Genomic DNA, 22,346 nt, shown 5'->3' on the forward strand with positions numbered 1-22,346 from the left:
TCACACACATATGACTGAGGGCATGTTACAGGCATACCCACACACACATCAGACATACATACAGGACACAGAGGTATGGCAACCCAGATGAGCTTTACGTGTGTACCATACAGTACTGTGTGTCAGTGCTTACAAATCCTTGTGCCTGAGATATGTAATCTGTGAGGACTACAGGGAACACACAAAACAGTGTTTCCAAGCAATGTGGACATACACCATACTGTGCTGTTTAGGCCTACAACTTCAAGTAATACTACAGTTCATACAGAGGTTTGATTCACTAGCAGTACCAATCAATGAGCATACATGTACTGCTTTATCCTCCAATGGCACACCCCAGTTAACACAAAGGGACTACGTCAGATCGTATGCCATACTGCTTTTTCTGGCTAGCAATAGCATACACATCATTTGCTGGGATCAGGGCTAGGACACATAATACCATGACAGAAACAGTTTCCCACTAATCATATACACAACTGTGACACATTCACCAACACATTAACCATAACACTCAGTCAACCTCACATAGCAATTATTGCACCAAGTACATGTGGGTGTGTATTGGTTCATAGGTAGGTAATAGGCTATTGGCCCTAGGGCCTATAGAAGCCTAGCCAGATGGTACCCTGGCCTTTGACACCCAAGTAATTTACTTTCATGTGTCGCTGTCAAGCAGAGCCACAGAGGTGATTCCCGGGGTGTATTTCCTATCTCTCATCCAATCATTAAGACAATTCATGACGAGTGCTACTGAGGAGCTTTGTTTGCTATTGATAGGTAGTTTGTTCCAGAGTATGGGATGTCTCTGAGATAATAATCTATCCCTCCAGCATGCTCTGTTTATTGAGGTGACAAGGTTTAAGTCCCTAGAGCGTGTAGCTCATAGGGATTGTGATCTGTTTACGTGTAGCATGTCCAACAGCTCTGAGTTTGACATAGCTTTGTATGTTAGGCAGAGGTCACCTCTGGGTTGTCGGTATATGACACAGTCTAGCTGTGGTTTTGTGAGACGGTCTGCATAGGGCATCTGTTTGAGGACAGTATCACTCTTTGTGAGGTATGTCTGTAGCCTTTCCAGTTGCTGTAGATGTCTTGTGAGGTACATACCAGAATGGGCATTGTACTCTATAATGAGTTTTGTGAGTGATGAGTAGAGGGGAACACTGACCACTTTTTCCCTGGATGACACAGCTTTTGTGATGAGGTGTGCCATGTAGACAGATTACATGACTAGTGTGGCACTGTGATTATCAAGGGGGAGACTACTGTCCACCTGTGCTCCATGGTCTCTTATCACACTTTCGGTGTTAAGTCAACTACCACCTATGTGGTAGTTCATGGGTACAGAGTTTTTAGCAAAAGGGATGCCAATGAATTTCCGACATTGAGCTTGAGGCCATGGCTTTGTCACCAGGTATCTGTCACAGTAAATATGACTCTCTCTCTCTCTCTCTCCCTCTATATATATATATATATATATATATATATATATATATATATATATACACACATACATATAAACATCCATTGGTTTACATATAGATATACATATAGGCACATATACAGTACACCTTTCATGGTAGGAATATCAATTATGCAAAGTATGTGAGGTATACAGTTATGTAATGATATTGCACAGTCTTGTGCCAAATGCATTGAAGGTGTGCTCAGCCCATGTAGCTTTAGCAGTCCTCACTGGCTGCAACACTGCAAACCTAACAAATCACACCCACAGTGTTTAACCACCACATGTCATATACCAGCACTGTATGCTGTCTTGTTTGCCACACACTACTACCTACATACATATATGCACATAACAACCTTCACCAACATATATATGACCTCCCTTCAGAAACAGTTGCAGTATGTCCCTTGCTCTATGCACATGTACAGATGCTAATATATGTGACACAGATATATCTCCCCGTATGTGTGTGCCATACACACACAAGGTCCACACTGTTGTAAGTCCCTTGACCTCACTGCTGACCTGTTGGGCCTTGCTGCACATGAACAGGTGTCACGTGTGAGCACACAGAATATTAGAGGGCGTATACATAGTTGCAAATGCTAGACTACCATACTAGCCTGGTACAGCAGCTGCCAATGCTAAGCTACACATTGATATGACTATCATGCATGTGTTACTCTGTCACATCCATGGTTATATAGCAGTATGCGTTACTCCCCCAAACAGCCATTGTTCACACTACTGTACAGACCACAGATAATATGGTTCAGATGTTTGACATTTAATGCTAAGCTACATATATCACAGTTATGCCCCACTGCACACAGCTACACACTGATTTGTCCATGGCAGTAGTTATGCAGGGCATCTGTGCATAGATACGTACTGCTGCCACATATTGATGTTTCTAAGTATGTAGAGTAGTCTTCAAATACATCTACTGCATGCCAGTAAATACATATCTGTTACATAACTTTCCTTTGTATGTGTTCGTTGTTTTCAGTTTGGTGTGTCTTTGGCTTTTTTTTCCCCTGTTGTGGGTGGGGGTGTGTGTCTCTCTGTCTCTGTCTCTCTCTCTCTCCTCTCTCAGCATCTGCAATGGAATGATTGCATGTGTGGCCAGAAAGTACAGCCTGCATTTATAGGTATCTGCACATGTGCATGTGATGGCCTCTGCACCAATTGGTGGCAACCATTTGGTAACTGCATGCAGCCTGCTGTGTGGTAATTGCAGTACTCACTGTCATAGCAACCCAATGCTATAAACTGCTATGTCAGGTAGGCGTAGCCCTTTCAGCTTTCCAAAGTGGGGCCCATGTTTGTTTGATGTGGACACCGTTGTGTAAGTCAGAAGCTAGGGGTGTAGCCAGTGATTTAAATGTTGTACTCAGACCTGAATGTTACCACTTACACTACACAGTTGTCAGTGTAGAATTTTACTCACCTATACAAATGCTAACACAAGATACATGGGAGTATGTAGCTACTTTTCTACTTATACAATTAACTGCCATACAAAAGTAGTTATTGAGATGTATTCATTTGGCACATGCACTGTTTGTGAACTGCTATACTGTGAATATTAATTTACTCATATTTGAACAGTTTGTGCTTTTTTAGTGTTAACATTAGCACAGGCTGCTCAAGGAAACTGGACAAATTTCAGTACTGAGTATGCCTACCGTCATCCTTGGTGGACCCTGAACACACATGTATATTGTACATTTGGGTAGGGGTGCAGAAGGACAGAGAGCATTATGTATTAATGTGTGAACTTTATCTAGCTAGACTTAAAGGGTTGCTGTGTACCTGTTAGTTTACCAAGGCAAGTAGTCTGTCTGCGTAGCTCCCAACTGTGGACCTATCCAGATGGTAGCCAGAGGTTAGCCTGTAATTCTTTGTCTGTGCACCACACCGGTCTTTTCAGTACTGGAATAATGGCATTGTCACAGTTGGTTGCTACCAGTACATGGCTACATCCCTTGGTATTTCAGTGTTGTACTCCTACGTAATGGTATGCTTCTGGAACTCCTTCCAAAGCTATTTGCACACTGTGTAACAGCAGAATAGCTGATATTCCTGTGTGTTTCTGCCTCTGCCAGGCCTCTCAAACACTCAGGTACATATTTGAACAGACTCAGGGAAAAGTAGGTAGAAGTGAGGTACACCTTTACAATATTAGAGACATTAAGTTGAGACTTTGAGAGAACCAGAGCATATGGATTAATACACATTTTCTGAAGTACAAGCAGTGTCTAACTCTTACTTATTGTCATTATTCATTAAGTGTAATTCCCCACCTTTCTGCCTAATGTCAGTACCTTTCAGAGGGGTTTCAGAGGGACACAGCTAAAACCTGTCTCAAAATCAGGGACATGCCTGAAAATTAGTCACAGTTGGGAAGTATGGCCTCTGCCCTAATCAGATATGCTAGTGTTTGTCATGCTATGATACTGTGTGGGGGTTGTAAAGTGCTGCTGTAACATTATTTCCTGCTAGAATGGCTGGTTCTCTTTTCACAGTCATGTAACGCAATTCCACAAGAACTTCTGGTAAAGATCCACAGAACAGGATTTGTGTTATGGCATTCCTATTTGTCCTTTACATTCACTCATTCTGATGCATGATATATTTATTTCAGCAACAGTTTGTTGTATGTTTACCATGGCTTAGTGGTACTTCATGCAGTCTAGTGTGTACAAGGTCCAGGGTTCGAGGCTGACAGAGGTGTTTTATTTTGCTGCTGAGCAGAACAAGGGCCCTGACATACAGAGTGACTAAGGCACTTTTAAGCAGTTGTAAGTGGGTTTGCGCGATGCTTAGCTAAGTGCACACAAGCGCACACAGGTGCACACTCGCGCAAACCTGCTAACTACTGCTTAAAAGTGCTTACTCCTGCTAACCCTCGTGCTCATTTCTTTGAAAGAAAAGAAAATGGGGAGATAGGAAAGTGGTGAAAATGGGGCACAAAGAGGGGAAGACAGTAGGAAAAACAGCTCGGGATGTGCAGGACGGGTGTAGGGAAAGCCCATAGCTGCCCATTTCTTTAACAGCAACAGCTGTGCATATGCAGTAAATTTGGGGGGAAATATGACACCTTCAACCCCTGTGAGAGGGGTGAGGACAACAAAGTATGTTGTACTGCCAATTAAATATCAGTTTATGTGTCCAGCGGACATGTGTGCAAAATGGGCAGCTATTTATGGGTCGTAATTTTTTTTGGGGAGCAGATTGCTCTTTTTATTTTTTTTTCAGGTGAGAGTGGAATGTGGGGTGGGGAAGTAGGTATATTTGGGGAGGTAGGTTGGGGAGGTTAACAGACAAGACAAACAAGATGCATACAGGGGCGGAATATGACACATTTGGGAAGGGATGCTTGGAAATCGCAAGCCCATGAGCCCACAGATGGCAACAGTGGAAATGAGATCCCCACCCATGGGCAGTCACCACTGCACCTTCACAGCCCAGATGGTGGCTGTGCTGGGGGCTGCATAGGAGAGGGCAGGCTCACCCATTAGTCATGCCACCCGTGCCTCAAGCTGACATAGAGGATCAGCAACAGAATGCTCGATCTCCCTACGCACCACAGCCTGCACCGTTCAGAGGGTGATAGGTGGCCCTCTTCCACCCACGTTTACACGGGGAGGGACGAGCCCCATCCCCTGCAGTGCTTCCACCTGAAGGTGGCACAGGGCCAACAGAGGAGGAGGTCCCAGGCTGGGCACCGGACCTGCTGGTGCCAGGTGCCATCGCCAGCTGAGGTGGGACAGGTGGGTCCGCTGGGACCGGCCTTCCCATACGTTCTATGTTTAGGAGGATTTAATGAAAATATGGGTTAGTAACAGTCAACAGCATTCCCAATTAATTATAACAGCATGCAGAACTATTCCCATTAACCCAACACACCAGAGTTTCAACAGTTGAACAGCAAGCATGACACATGCATATATGGGACAGCAGTGGACGTTACAACAGCATGCAGGTTTAATTGATGGCAACAGGCCACCAATATTGTGGTATTTGAACAGGGCACATGCATAAAAATAAATGCAGATATTTATAAACCAATAGGACATATGTCCCAACAAATGTTTTGAGATTACACATACCCATTGAGGTGTGGAATTGCATTTTTATGCACATACAGTAGGGTGGAAAATGATAGCTCCATTAACAACTTATATATCCTTCTAGTTTACACTACATTCCTATTGACTGTAGTTATATATCCCCTACATGTATTATTATACTACACAATTGTCCTTAGATCGCGAAATGGGTTTTGCTAGATCTTTATATAGATGGGCTGTGTCTGACATACAAACTGTCCGGGATGCAGCTGTTACTGCTACATATTTTGTGAGTTGCTCAGACACACTACTGCTGAGATGGTACATTGACAGCTCTACTTTCATATACTTATCTAGATATGTTTAGGTGAAATTATCAGTTATATGTTAAAAGCTCCCTACATTTCTGCCAGCACAATGACATTTCTGGGGAACACAATACCAAGCTACTCATGTGCCAGATTAACCTGTACATACTGGGCATGAACCAACAGTTGAGGACTGTGAATATGCTTAAAAGCTACTGGCACTCCCTTCATCTGTTTTATATGGGCCTACCCAACTGTGTGTTAACAGCGCTTAATACAACAGTACTATTTCTATAATGCAAAGGTACAACAACATATCAAAGAAAATAACACAGCCACACTCCAGGAATTATACCTTTATTAAAGACTTAAAACACTTTTCTAGAGGCTCTCTCATTTATTTTATATGACAGTACATGCAGAATAATTATTAGAGAATTATTATACCTGTATTTATTGTGTTTAAACACTTTTTTCAGGCTGTCTCATTTATTTTACATAACAGTTCAAGCAGAATACTTACTAACCTGCCTGGTGGCGCAGCCTTAGCAGCCTATCTGCATAGGCTTGCTGATTCACAGCACGGACACCTGTGAAGTAATTGAAGTAATATTGAGACATACCTATCCATAGTATACACTAGAATAGCAATTCTTACATACTTAATTCCATGGCTACGTACTCAGTAGTGGGGCATTTGCCATCCCACAGGCCTCCTGGATCCACTGGTCCAGTGGATCAGCCTTATGTCTTTTCAGGTCTGCATGGTGGTGTCTGACCTGCTCATCAGTCCGAGGGACGCCTGTGGCACTGGTGAGTTCATGAGCTAGACTGCCCTAGGCTTCTGACTTGTATTGGGTGCCCTGGTACTGGCCCTGCTGGAGTCTATCCTCATGATTGTGGACAAGGAGCCAAACCATTACTTTTGACTCCCCAGTGTCCCAACATTGCACTCAAAAATGAGAGCCCTCCCCAGCACCAGCCATTGCTGCCTGCAGATAGGAGCTACAACCAGTTATGTCTAGTATTTCCACCTATGAAGCTTAAATATGCATCATTTCCCGCACTTATTTGTGATTGGCCAGTTTTGAAAAAACGCAGCTGAAGGTACACCTGCTTAGCAATGGGTAAACTTACATTGATATGTATGTGTGTGTTGAAAGTCCATACTTATGAAAAGCTGTCATGGCTTAGTGGTTCAGTACTGTGATTATGGTGCACAGTATCCCGGGTTTGAGGCCTGTCATTGCTTTTTATTTCACTACTGGCCAGACTGGTTAGGAGGTGTGGCTATGTTTTACCGACTTTGTTCAACTTTGCCCGACGTTGCTCTACGTTGCCCAATGTTGCTCTACATTGCTCTACGTTGCCCAACATTGCCCAATGTTGCGCTGGTTAACGTGGTGCATAGCTACGCGCAAACGTGTTCTGTTTGCGCTAGTCAGTGCGATGCGCAGCTCCGCGCAATGCTATTGTGCTAGTTAAAGCAGTGCTAAGCTATGAGCAATTATACTGAAGTGTGCTTAATACTGGTAAACTTTGCTTAGCAGTGCTTCACCTTGCTTAAGATACATTACTTATGCATTCATCAGTATGCATAACCATTTCACTTTCTTATATATATATATATATATATATATATATATATATATATATATATATATATATACATATATATATATATTTATATATAAAATTTGTTCACTACTACATAGACCATTTCCATGCTTTTTACTAAAATTTCATTGGTAAATGTCAGGAATTCTTTTCATATACAGATTTCCAACAGAAAATAAAAAAGGGAGTGGTGGGACTCGAACCGGGAATGCCTTCTCTTATTGTGAAGATTCTACCACTACACTATTGCTATTTTGCTTAATTTGCATATAAGTTTCTTATTATCCTCTTCGATGTCTTGACTGCTAACTGTAGCTAAGCAATGGGCAAACACGCGAAAACGCACAAATACGGGCAGCTATATTGAGAATAATAATAAAAAAAAATAGTTTTACATTTTAATATTGTACTGGGGTTTAGAATGTGGGGGAGTGTAGTGTTGGGTATGTACACATTTGAGCGGACTCGCTCATGTCAGTTGACATTTCCCTATTGTGAGACTTGCAGGGCATGGAATTTTGGACAGCAAGGCAGTCCGACACACCCCCTGCACTCATGCATGTTCTGTGTTAGACTTAGAGTTGAGGCAGCACGCCCTCATTAATATGCACGGCACGCTGCCGTCTTACTCTTGCACTGGCGTTTCCGTGTAAGACTACTTTAGTCTTACACGGAGGATTTGTGAATCCTGGGGAAAGAAAAAGACAACGTTGAAATACAACATTAAACCACTATGCAATAAAGAGGATAGTGAGAAGAGAAAGGAAGTGAGTTCATGTAGGATAAATACATTGGCAGATCCAGGAGCTATTGAGGAATCTGTTAAGAGAGTTCTTAAAATCTTGTATATGGGTAATATTTCTGAGCATCAAGGGAAGTTTATTCCATGAAAGATTCGTATAATAGCTAAAGAGATTCTGTTGAAAAGATTTTTTTTTGTTTTATGAATTTGTAACAGACTTAAGTCAGCACTTCTAAGAGACTGAAGAGGTTTATAGAGAGAGAAACAATTGAGGAGATGCTGGGGCAGGATAAGGGTTTATTCAAAATAGAATGGATAACAAGTAATTGTGTAAATAACAAACTGTTTAGGAAACTCAAGCCAACTGAGTGCCCAGAGAGCAAAACACGGGTAGGAGCGAGAGGGCAGGTTAGCAGCAAATCTAGCAACTTTGTTGTAGGCAGTTTTAAGTTTAGAAAGATGTGAGGACTGTAAGTTGGTTAAGATTTGGGAGCTATAAAAGAGATACGGGAGAATATAGGCTTGGGCAAGGGAGATTCTAGAATTAGGAGTGAAGAACTTTTTTATTTTCTATATAGAAGGCCAAGCTTTTGGTGTTTTTTTAATAGTATGAGGAACATGAAGATCAAATGTAAGTTGGTCATCTATAATTAGTCCAAGGTGTTTTGTGTGGGAATCAGCTTTGATAGAGGTGCCATTAAGAGAGGAGATGGTAAAAGAGGACTTAAGATGAGAAAGTGACTTTGGAAGGAAGAGAAGACGTTTAGTCTTATTAGGGTTAAGTATAAGTTGATTATAATAAAACCGTGATTCAGTGAGGTTAAAGAAAGTTTGTGTGAGGGTCAGGAGGTCAGTAGGATTGTTAGCAATAGAGATGATAGTAGAGTCATCTGCATGCTGAATGAAAGAAGACTCAGGACAAGATGTATGAAGCTCATTAATAAAGATATTAAACAGTAAAGGGCCTAAAATACAGCCTTGAGGGACACCCATTTTGACAGGAAGAAAAGGAGATAGAGTAGAACTCCATTTAACAGATTGCAGTCTGTCACTGAGGTAGCTATTGAACCGAGATAAAGTATCAGAAGACAAGTTGAGTTGTGAGAGTTTAGAAATAAGGATAGGATGAGAGACAGTGTCAAAGGCCTTAGATAGATCTAATAAGAGGCAGGATACTAATGTATTATTATCTAAGGCTAGAGAGATGGAGTTAGCAATGGAAATAAGAGCAGTGGAGGTACTGTGGTGAGAATGGAAGCCATGTTGGGTTAGGGGGTGAACTTTTAGTTATGTACTCACCATAACTTCAGATGTTTGGGATCCATCTCGCCTACATTCTGAATGATGGGTTCGGAGCCGATCCCTCGGCTCCGACTCGGCACGCTTATGCCAAAGAGCGAAGTCTCTTACTGGCTGAGCTACCATATCCCAGGATGCACCACTACCAGTCCCCCAGATCTAGTTTGTCCGCATACATGCACACATGCATACCCTGCTTATATAACATCGTCAGATGAAACAAGATAAAACAGTAGAACTCAAAACCGTTCAATCTCTTCTGATCTCCAAGGCAGGGGGAAGGAGGGTGGGTATTAGGAATGTAGGCGAGATGGATCCCAAACATCTGAAGTTATGGTGAGTACATAACTAAAAGATGTTATGTGATCCTATCTCGCCTACATTCTGAATGATGGGACAGCGCCTAGCACCTGAATCCTGGGTGGCTCACTGGAAAACACTCCTGAGTACCGTGGAACCAAATGAAGCTCGTCCTCTAGATGCCACATCCAATTTGTAGTGGGAAATGAAAGTGTGCGGATTGGACCAAGTAGCCGCAGCACAGATTTCGATATAGCGAGCTTGGAATGAAAAGCTATAGAAGTAGCCATAGCTCTGGTAGAATGAGCCTTGATAGATGTTGTAAGTTGCTTATTCAAGAAGAATAAGTCTGAGTTATGCAATCTCTGATCCATTTTGAGATAGTAGCTTTTGTGATGGTTTGGCCCAGTTTATTATCTGAGAAGGACACAAACAACTGGTCTGACTTACGAAGTTGCTGAGTCCTGTCTAAATAGAAGCGTAACTGCCTGTGAACATCCAATTTATGAAGAGTGTATTCTGCTTCATTGGAGAATTTTGGGAAGAAAACCGGTAGCTCTAGAGATTGTTGTAGGCAGAAACTAGAACAGACCTTTGGGACAAAGGATGGATTAGGCCTAAGTGATACTCTATCCTTGTGGAAAATCAAGTACGGTGGCTTAATAGACAGGGCTTGAAGCTCTGAAACTCTTCTTGCCGAAGTAATTGCAACTAAGAAGGCAGTTTTCCAAGACAGATATTTTAACTCGCATGTAGCAGCCGGTTCGAAAGGGGGAGATGTTAATGCCAAGCACCAAATCAAGATCCCACGGAGGTGCAGGATGAAAAATTGGTGGTCTTAATAGGTTCGCACCTTTAATGAAAGTTTTGCATAGTCTGCTGCTCATCAAAGGAGGATCCATGGATTCGTGGAATTTAGAAATAGCCGCTAGTTGGACTTTAATAGTTGAGACGGAAGATCCCTGATTAAACAAGGATGTTAAAATTTCAAGACCTCTGGGGCAGGAGCAGTGATAGGGTCTAAGCCCTTGAGTTGAGCCCAGATAGCAAACCTCTTCCACTTACTAAGGTACAATTTGTTAGTGGTGGGTTTGTGGGCCGAAGATAAAATGTGAACCACTTCCGGGTCTAGAGTGTGCCTTCTAACTAAAGTCGGAAGTGGAGGAGCCAAGCTGTCAATTTCAAAGATTGAAGGGACTGATGTCGAAGTCCCGACTGATGGATTAGCAAGTCCGGAAACAGGTCTAAAGTCCACGGATCGTCCACTGCATGCTTCTTCAGGTAGGGAAACCACATCTGACGTGGCCAGTACGGGGCAATCAGAATCATTGAAGACCCCAGTTGAGAGGCTTTTTGAATAACTCTGGGAAGAAGCGGAATGGGAGGAAAGGCATAAAGTAGCCCTGTTGGCCAAGGTTGTGCTAGAGCATCCATGGCTGGTACTCCCTGATGTGGGATCAAGGAGAAGAACCTTTGGCACTTGGTGTTTAATGGAGTTGCAAATAGGTCGCAGCACGGCGTCCCCCATCTCCTGAAAACCTGAGCTGCTACAGTGTGGTTTAGAGACCACTCGTGAGGAGAGAGAATTGTCCTGCTCAATTTGTCTGCCAATATATTTGACTTTCCCGGGATGTGAGTCGCTACCAAGAAGCGGTTGGTAGCTACAGCCCATTCCCACACTCTCATGGCCTCTCTGCGAAGGGGGTAAGATCTGGTCCCTCCTTGTTTGTTCAGATACCAAACCACCGACATGTTGTCTGTGTGGATGGCGATGATGCCCTGAGGAAGAAACTTGTGTAAGGCTTGTAGGGATAGAAGTACAGCCCTCATCTCCAACACATTGATGTGGAGAAGAGCTTCGTCTGGAAGCCAGGAGCCCTGAACTAGCCTGCCCAGACAATGCCCCCCCCCACCCTATCTGGGAGGCATCTGTCGTCAGGGTAACCACTGGAGAGGGAAGAACAAAGGGTTTCCTTGATCCAAATTGGATGTCTGAAGCCACCAGCGAAGGTCCCTTTGCATATATCCGTAATCATGATGTGATGATTGAGGGAAGATCCTGAAAGGACCATTGCGCTGACAATAGCCACTGAAGAATCCTCATGTGCAATCTTGCCAGAGGGACTAAAAGAACCGTGGCAGACATTGAGCCTAGAACTTGTAGAACCATCCTGGCTGGGGCTTTGGATCTCGAGATCAGAGCTTGAACTTGGCCCTGTAAAGTTTGGATCCTTTCGCAGGAAGAAAGACGCGATCAATCTTGAGTCTATCTCTGCTCCTATGAACTTTATGCTGAGAGGGCAGCAAGACAGACTTTGACCAATTGAATGTAATCCCCAGGGTAACACCCAGGGAGATGGTGGCTTTGAGGTTGTCCATTAGTAGATGCCTGGTGGTAGCAGTCAGGAGCCAGTCGTCCAGATAGGGAAACACTTGGAATCCAAGACTTCTCAGGTGAGCCGTCACTACTGCCAAACACTTGGTGAACACCCTGGGTGCTGTGGTGAGACCAAAGGGCAGAGCGCAAAATTGGTAATGACTGACTCCCAGGCTGAAGCGCAGATACCTCCTGGACGCCTGATGTATCGGTATGTGATAATAGGCGTCCTTGAGGTCTATGGAGCACATCCAAACATCCTTCTCCAACAATGGGAGAATGGATTGTAACGTGACCATTCGGATTTGGATTTCGTGACGGATTGGTTCAGTCTGCTGAGATCCAATATTGGTCTCAGGTCCCTGTCTTTTTTGGCACTAAAAAGAACCTGGAGTAATTTCCTGATCCGATCTGGTCTGTGGGGACCGGTTGGATGACTCCTTTTTCTAGCAGCTTTAAAGCTTCTGCGGCTGCCATTTCCCTTTGACTGGGTGGTGGGTCCGGGATTCTTTTGGACGGTGGGGGCGAGTATGTGAATGGGATGGTGTAACCTCCGGCAATGATCCGGCACCCATCTGTCCTGAGTGATTGACTCCCAGGCTTTTAGGTGCTTGGCAAACGACACCCGACTGGCTCGAGCAGCACAGCCGGGCAATCCTCATGACGTGTGGGAGGCTGAAGAGCCACGAAAGGACTCACGGTCTCCAGAATTGCGGGCCCTCTGCCGCCTCTGGGACGGCGTCTCCCTGAAAAATTTCCGCCCTCTGCCTCTGGAAGGGATTCTTCCTGCTGTTGGGAGAAAAACTTACGGATTTGGAACCACATTTTCCCCTCCTTTAGCCTTGGGGTAAGGCCGAAAGGGAGTGGAATAACGGGCACCTACGGCAGATAAAGTTTTTCCCTCTTGCTCACAGCGGTAAGGGTGTCTTTAACCTTGGGTCCAAACAAGGAGGACCCATCAAAGGGAGCGTCGGCGAAGGAAGACTTGAAGGCCTCCGCAAACTGACACAAACGGAGCCAGGCTTGTCTCCGTAGAGCCACGCCTGTGCCTGCCGCTCTACCCGCCCCTTCGGCCGCATAGGAAATGAGCCTCATGGACGAGTTAGAAATTGACGTAAGGATAGCCAACTGAGAGCTAACCGACTGGGCTAGCTGCTCAGGTAGGTTACCCGAGAGGGAATCTGACAACTCCTTGACCAGATCCCTCTGAAGCCTGGTAAAATGTGCCAAATAATTCAGAGACCTTAAAGTAAAGGCCGCTGAAGTCAGGGTGCGCTTCCGCACCTGTCCATACTCCTAGACTCCTTATTAGGAGGATGGATGGACGTTGAAGCCTCTGCCACGTCCTGTTGTGTAGCAGATGCCACCACCATGGCATCTACAGCCACGCCTTTAGTGAGGAACTCCTTCTCGGGGAGCAGACAAAAATTTATTTGGACGAGAAGGGACTGGTTCCACGGTATCTGGATGTTCCCACGCCTCGACAAACTAAATCCAGAAGCTCGTCAAGGGCGGAGACACCCAGGAGGCGGAGGGCTGAGCCCCAAAGGCCTTGAGGAGCACTGACTCGTCAGTAGAGGGGTTTGGATATCCAGCCTCGTTGTTTGAGGATCTCTAAGATGTCTGCAAAGGAGACATCATCCGAGGACGACTTCGGGGACCCCTCTGCATCATCCAGATCAGTGTCTGAAGTAATAGACTCAGGGGAGTCCACGTGCTTCCTCTTGCACGATCTCTTCCTTGGGGGTTCCTCCGAAGACAGCTCAGAAGAACCCTCAGGAGGAGGGGAACCCCCACTGGGGGTAACCTCAGGCCCCGGGGCTCCACTGACTATGGACAGGGGAACTGCCAAAGACCCAGTCTCCACTCCTAGGGAAGGTGCCGGTAAAGCCGGGGAGATGGCCGAAGAGGACTTGGCCAAGGCACTCCTCATGGCTCTGAAAGCCGGACCCCCAGAATCCTGGGAGTGTCCGGTCCCCTGAGCCGTGATAGTCGACGGAAGACCCGCAGCCGAAGCACCGAGGGGGAGGCTCGGAACCGAAAGCATAGGTCCCGAAACATCACCCCCGGGTCCAGCCGAAGACGTCCGTACCAAACTCGGACCCGAAGGCCCGGGTTGGAGTAAGGGTCGGAGCCGACCCTGAGATCTCCATCGGCTCCAACAGCACCTGCTCCGACGGAGCCGAAGCAGTCGGAGGAGGAATGGCAATGGGGTGGGCCAAGGTCATCGGCTCTGAAGCCAACTGGGTCGGAACCGAAACAAATTTTTGGAAGACTGGGGACTGGAACAGTCTTTGGAGCACCCTGTCTATATCAGAATCTGACATCCTCAAAGACCGAGAGGAAACAGAACGGGTCCGAGACGGCCTCTCCAACGGCCCCAAAGGGCTAGGGGACCGGCTCCGAGGCGACTCGATGAGTATCGGCGCCGAGGGAATACACACACCAGATTCCATCGGTGCCGAGGTGGACTTCGGCGCCGAGGAGGAAGTGTCTGAGCGGGCAACCTTTGTCGGCTCCGAGAGCAGTGGAGCCGACGAAGATGACCCGCCTCTCGATGCCCCAGCTATCGGCTCCGAAGCCAGAGGAGTCGATACTGGTGGCATCGAGGCAGACCGTTCCGACCTCGGCTCCGAAGTCCTTGGAGCCCAAGGAGAGCCCTGCCTTTGTTTCTTAGCGATCGGATCCGACGGACTGGTCGGAGCCGACGCCCTTTTCTTTTTGGCTGGAGAAGGAGAGGATGCCAAAGCTTCTTCGAAAGAAGGTTTAATTAATCCCTTAAGAATTAATTTATTTTTCCTCTCCTGGAGGACCCTTGAGGAAAAAGCGTGACATACACTACATGATTCCTGTAAATGCTTTGCCCCTAAGCAATACACACATAGCGAGTGATCGTCCGTGATGGACATTTTGAAGCTACATTTTACACATTTCTTGAAGCCCGAAGGCCTAGGATTCTGAGACATTATAGAAATTTTCAGAAAGCAACTGTAAAGAACACTGGTGACAGACCTATAATAGGCTTACAGTTTACACTCGCAATACTCTGAGTTAGTTAAACACAGCACAAACTCTGTAAATGTAATAATTTCTCTCAGTAGTTCCTCTTTAAGGAAGAGAAATATAAGTGAAACAGAACCAAGTCACCTACAAATAAAAAGACCGGGAAAGGCCTTTCCAGACAAGAGGTACTCCTAGTCCACACTCACAACACAAGAATTCACCAAGTGAATTTTGTCAAACACACTCAAAACACAAGAATAGCTGTTAAAACAGCTTTTTGTAGAGAATGAAGAAAATCCTGACAGAAAAACTAGTGAAATAATCACTACTTAACTCAGCCAGCTCGAGACCACGTCTTCACTTGTTAGCGGCAAACGAGATCTGGGGGACTGGTAGTGGTGCATCCTGGGATATGGTAGCTCAGCCAGTAAGAGACTTCGCTCTTTGGCATAAGCGTGCCGAGTCGGAGCCGAGGGATCGGCTCCGAACCCATCATTCAGAATGTAGGCGAGATAGGATCACATAACATCAAATTTTATTGTATCAGAAAGGCTGAGAATTGTTTATGAACACAGTGTTCAAGAATTTTTGAAATTGGAGAGGGTATAGCAATGGTTCTACAATTAGGAAGCTCTACAGAATTTCCACCTTTGCAAATAGGTAGAGTGTAAAACAGAAGGGACAGTGGATTCACAAATAGAGAGGTTAATGAGGATTGAGTCAGGATACGCTATAGAGTTGGCAGCTACCTTTAGAAAGAATGAAGGCAGATTGTCAGCAGATGGTGAGCGTGATTTTAGTTTGAGAAGAAGTCTTTGACTGTAACAAGTAGGAACAGGGTTTAGAGAGAATAGAAAATGATGTGGAATGAAGATAGTGGGAGGTGTAGGGTTAGTTAGGTGGGTCCTTTGCACAAGTTTGCTTATAGTATCAATAAAGTAAAAATTGAAAGTGGATGCATTTTCTAGTGGTGTGCTATTGGGGGTGGGATTGGGAGTAGAGGGATTACCTGAGTGGAGTATGTGGTTGATAGTATTCCAAATTTTTTTTAGCATTTCTAGGTTCAGTATTTTGTTGTGACAGGTAGTTCTTTTTGTCAATAATTATGTGCTTTTTGGATAAGTTATGGAATTCCCTATATTTGATGTAGTCAGTAGGAGATTTTGTCTTACACCAAAGTTTCCAGGAGGAATCTCTTTTTTGATAAGGGAACAAGTAGAGTTTGTGAGCCAAGGAGAGTAAAGTGATTTCACCCTAATAGTTCTAGGAGGGGCAAAGGAGTCAAGCATATTAAGGAAGATGGAACTGAACTGAAGAAAAGCTTCGTCCAGAGGTAGGGATGAGAGGAAGGGCCGGTCTATAGCAGAGAGAGAATTATTAAATTTAACATTGTCATAGTTGGTTAGTGTATAGCAAACTTTAAATTTATGAGGTCTAGAGAGGTGTGGAGAGTATCTCTGGACTCATATAGGGGCATGATCACTTATCGAATGAGGTAAGGTTTCAAGGTGGTGATAGAGGTTAGGGTTAAAGATGAGAATCCAGTCAAGAATAGAACTGGTATTAGTGGGTTTGTGAAAAAAACTGGGAGAAGAGATAAGTTGAGAGAAACCATATAGGTTAATACAGGTGTTAGGGGAATAAGAGATGAGTGGAAGCCAGTTAATGTTAACATCACCTATAATTATAGATTCATTGGTAATGTTGTCAAAAATCCAGTGTAGAATATGTTCTAATAGGGATATATTGTCTCCAAGAGGTATGTAAATGGCAACTATAGTTAGGGCTTTACGGTTGTTAAGTTTGAAATTGTCCTTGAGGAGTTAAGCTGGTTGAAATGAAGGTAAAAGGTTGGTAATGGGGGATAAAGTTAAGAGGTCGGAGTACATAATAGCAACATCCCCACCTAATTTAGCAGTTCTATCTTCGCGTAGAATTTTAAAACCAGGAGAGAGACATTCATTCTCAGAGTTGTGAGGTTTGAGCCATGTTTCAGAAAGAGTAACTATGTTAGGGAAGTATTGGTCTATCTAAGAACGAAATTCAGATATTTTGTTAAGAATGCTATGGACGTTTATAGAGTAGAAGGAAAGATGTTTGAGAGTAGAGTTAGAGGGTAGCAAATGTGTATGTGAAAGAGAAGATGAGGTAAAATGTCATTGAATTGAGTCCAGGGATGTAATATTGCTAAAATGTCACTCCTACAGGTAGTCTCAAATGAACAACCTTAGCATTTGCAACCTGCTGAGCAGCTGGTGGAGTGCTGATGCAATTATGTATATCAATTGTGGTGCTGCTTACATTTGGAGTGCAACTGTATGGACTGTAGGCTTTCTCTTAATTTTCTCTTCTCTAATTTACAGTCATCTGAATGGGCATTTGATATATTCTGTATGATAGAAAGTGGATCAGTGTTAAATATTTCGATCTAAACTTATGAAACCTTTTGAAAATACTAGAATTAAATATAATATTCTGTCCATTCGGGCAGTCATTAGAGAAGAACACTGCTACCTTATCAACGCATGGCATGTGCTTCCTAATATGAAACGTATCATTGCAGTTAGTATGCATTACTTACATATTATTAACTGATGGCTCATGCCAGATGTTTTCTGTAAACATTGCCTAAATTAGATGTTGTGTGTTATAATGACATACCTATTGCAGATGTGAATAAAAAAAAAAATCCTGCCTAGTATGGGACTGCAATGTTGTCTTCTCAGAGCTGACCGATAACATTTACTCTCAAACTCTTTGGCATATTCCATTTTTGTAAAGTATACGTCCAGGCAGCCAAATCTTGATTTCAACAATTTTAGTCAAGAAATATAGAGACATACACACACACACACACACACACACACACACACACACACACACACACACACACGGCTGCCAGGAACATCACTGAATTAGTCATTGTAATCTTGTAATCTAATTGCTGTTAGATTCATTTCTTGTTTTCATTTTCTGAAGATGTGCATGTTTTTGGCCTACTTTGCACTCAGAACTGTATGGTTCTGTACTGAAATGAGAATAAGGTTTCTCTAATGTATTATACTGATAAGGGATTAGATTTCTATCCAACTGTGCAGCTAATTAGCAGCAGTCATGACAGCACGAATAATAAGCATAACAAAATATCTTAATGTTAAATTATTGTAAAGCTTGCTTAGTTTTTTCAAGTTAGTTTATAAGTAAACAATGGCAAAAAATGTATTGCACATGCATACATCTTGCTTGATACATTGACGGTTTCATTTTTATTTTTTATAATGCATTTAACATTTGTCAGATCTTATTTACAGTTTTCTCAAACATTGCAAACAAAGGTGACGTTAGAAAATATTAATTACTTCACTGAACACATCAGAAGTAGATATTCTAATTCAGCAAAAAGAACATAGTATGATTTAGATGTATGCTCTTATGTAAGTTCCTAAAATTTGCAAAATGCACAATTGATGTGTTAAAAAAAAGCTATTTATAGTGTAACAGCTTTTCTGGTATATACATAAATTTAGAATATTTCTGTTGCATAAGTACTATTTGCTGTGATATTGATGCTGAGACAATAGGCTGCATGCTTTTAAATAAATAAGGAAAAAAAGGTTCCGTACAGAGAAAATATAATCTGTGCTGTGGTTTTATTGCTATTTTTTCAATTAACATTTGCTAAGTAATGCATCTCTAATACAATAATGTGAGTTCTACATTTAGTCCAACATTCCTGAAGGAAAAGGCTATGAGAATGCTTAACTGAGCACATTATTTCTTGGCAAAGATAAATATTTTCACAAATATGAGGCATGAAACAGTACAGTGACACTGACAAATTGACTTTTGCAAGGGATATTACTTTTACGTACAATGCTGTAAATTAAATGTTTTGATCTGATACACATTAGCTAAAAAAGCTATATTTTCCACATCTACTTCTAAGTATAAAAAAGCTGATATGTTTAACATTGTAAAATATTTCTGATTTTTTGTTACTGAGGATCGCTTTAACAAATAAAGGCTTGTTGTTTTGGAACACTACCTGAGTTTCATAATTTTTGGAAATTATTGTGACTGAGCTCATCAATGAAGTTTTAAGTTTATTAGTTTTTCTGTTTTTTTATTTTTTCCTCAACACACGTGTTGGTGAGGTTGGAACTAGACAGATTCACATCCTTGTACATTTTTACATTGTATTAAAGACTTACATTGAGTATTGCCCAGAATGAGACATTCATGAGTATTGCACTGTGACTGAGTTACAGACTAGCATTGGGTATTGCACTACAATGAGACATTTTTCTGACCTTACTACTACCTCTGATGACCAGTGAATTGGCACGACTTACTGAGTATTGCACTAATATTGGATTGAGACAGCCAGTCACGATATTGCACAATTTGAGACAGTTTTCTATATAGAACTGATGGCCCAGATAGTCGGCATGGAGGGTGATTGTTGCCAGAGTTCAACAGTCTGATGGCCTGTGGGAAAAAGCTGTTCCTGAATCATGTAGTTTTGCATCTTATGCTATGGATGTGCTTGCCAGATGATAGGTATGCAAACAGTCTATGAGCAGGGTGGGTGCAGTCCTTAATTATTCCTTTCCTTTGGCCCTGCATAGAAATCTGGATATGTGCTTGTCATGGATGGCTGGTAGGGAGGTCTTGTGCTCAGAGATAGAGCAGCTTCCATACCACACTGTGAGGTTGTTTGGCAGGATGCTTTATATTGTATGGCTATAGGACATGGACATATATGAGACAATGCACATGAATAAAGACCATGCTTCTATTGATTTCCATGTAATATCTAAGGCTCATAGCTCATGTTTTATAAATGATGGATTCTTACTGAAGATTTCAGAACCATAAATGAGATTATCACAAATGCAACATGGACAGTGCAAATGTGGTAAATGTACACTAAGCCCAGAGTTGCACTACCTTTAAGCAATCCTTTAACCAGAAGTGCAGAGGTGGAGAGATCATAAAGTTAGTATCCATCTAACTATATAATAGATAGCTAGATAGGAATATAACTCTCAGATGTGAGGATCTGGGCAGGGCACATCTCAGTGCAAAAATGCTTTAATGACATTACAGTGAATTAAAATGTTTATTGTATTTATTTGTCTCACATCTACGAAACTTTTAGTTACTGTTTTCTGCATTTCTGATAGGGAGATGTAGAAGATACAGAGATGTAGATATCTACATACATTTTAAATATTTGTTTACTTAAAAATACTTGTAATTCTGCATTTTTATCATCCTTTTTATCTGCATTGTAAACAGTTTGCTTTCCTAATTAGTATGATATATCCGAATATTTGATGTACTAAACTATTGCCTTTATAGGCCCAAGCCATGGACAACAAGGATCTGGTGACCAGCCCACCCACCAGGTTATAAATAAATAAATAAATGTGGCAGAACCCTGCTTCTAGTGTTTGTGGCATGAACAATCCAGAGACACCAATAACCACAACTTCTCACCTTTTGGTGAACAGTAGTTGAGTAGTGCAGTTGAAGAACCAGAAGCTGCTGGTGATGTGGAGAATAAAAGCAATGACAACCACAGGGTACAAGATGCAAGGGGTGCATACTTTGAATTTACCAATACATGTGATTTTAGAATCCAGTGACCACCTGAGTGGTAGTTATTGGCATATTTTGCTAAACCCACATGTGTTCTACAAGGTGTGTTAAGTATCCCAGCCATGAAAGACCACAGGGCCAAGAGAGATTACAGATAATATCTTTTGACAGTGGACAGGATGTTTACATACTTATCAGACATATTAATATACAGGTAATCACAATGACATGCAGGGTTTATGAACTGGCTTGTGTACAGGAGGTAGACATACCCATGAACTGCATGGTTATGTACCATGCATGGCACTTGACCTATACATCTAGCAGGAATCTGCCTACAGACATCAAAAATCTTGAAACCATTAATAGCTTCAAAGATGCACTTAAAAAGCATCTATTTTCTAAATCTATCTGCTGCTGCTACCATGACAACGGTTAGGTAACTTACCATCCCATATCATGAATACTAGAATCCATTTAATAAATTATTCTCAACCTCTTAATGTGGCATCTTATATGCAAATACATATTGGAGTTTATGCATTATATGTATGATTGCACTGCATTTTATATACATCTTAGCTTGCATGTTGTATAGATCTTTTTTTTCAATGCACTCTGACTGGATCTTTTAATGTTACCCTATCCATATCCAATCTGATTATGTCCCGAATTTTGTAGTCATTTTCTGTATAATATTGTTGATTGAAAGGGGTTTATATCACAATGTTGAATTAACAAAAGTTCAATCGTTGTAATATTGAACCCTAAAGTCCGAAACCCAACAAAGCTGAAAAAACAGAACAGCGATTATTTTCCCCAGGGAAAAAAATTGCTGTACCGTGACAAAAAAAATAAATAAATAACCTTAAACTTAAACTAAAGTGGGGGGCTTTACCCCCACACCCCCACTACTTAAATATACCAACTCCGAAATCGCACCACACTGGTGGAAATAGAAAAGCCAGAGATGGCTGCACCTGTCACCCTTGGGATTCCGGATACTGGCTAAGGATCTTGCCACCTCTATAGTGCCTTTTTTAATCAAGGTTCAAATGACAAATTCACCACTGTAATAGGTACAAGCAAGCAAAATCTGAGGGTAATGCTACTCAATGCTAGAAGTCGAAACCTCAAAATGCACTCACTCGAGGCACTCCTTAAAATGGAAAACATCGACATCTCTGCAGTGACAGAGACCTGGTTCAAGGCTCCAGAGAGCAACCCTGCATTACCAGGCTATTATTCATACCACACCTTCCAGCCACCTAACCTGGACCGAAACACTAAAGGCGGAGGCATGTCCATATTCATTAAGGATATCCACACTTCCAGGCTAGTTGCTTAACATAATGCATCCAAGATTATTCAAATGCAGCTAACTCTGGGCAAGACAGTAATCCAAATTGTAGCTTGCTACAGATCCCCCAACATGCCCCAGCATTCCCAGTCCTCATTTCTTGATACATTGGAGAATATTAGGGTACAATTTAACACCCTAATAATGGGTGATTTCAACTACCCCACCATTAACTGGGAAAACTACTCA

This window comes from Protopterus annectens, chromosome 5.part0 (assembly GCF_019279795.1).
Source record: "Protopterus annectens isolate FY-2018-M chromosome 5.part0, PAN1.0, whole genome shotgun sequence".
NCBI lineage: Eukaryota > Metazoa > Chordata > Ceratodontiformes > Protopteridae > Protopterus > Protopterus annectens.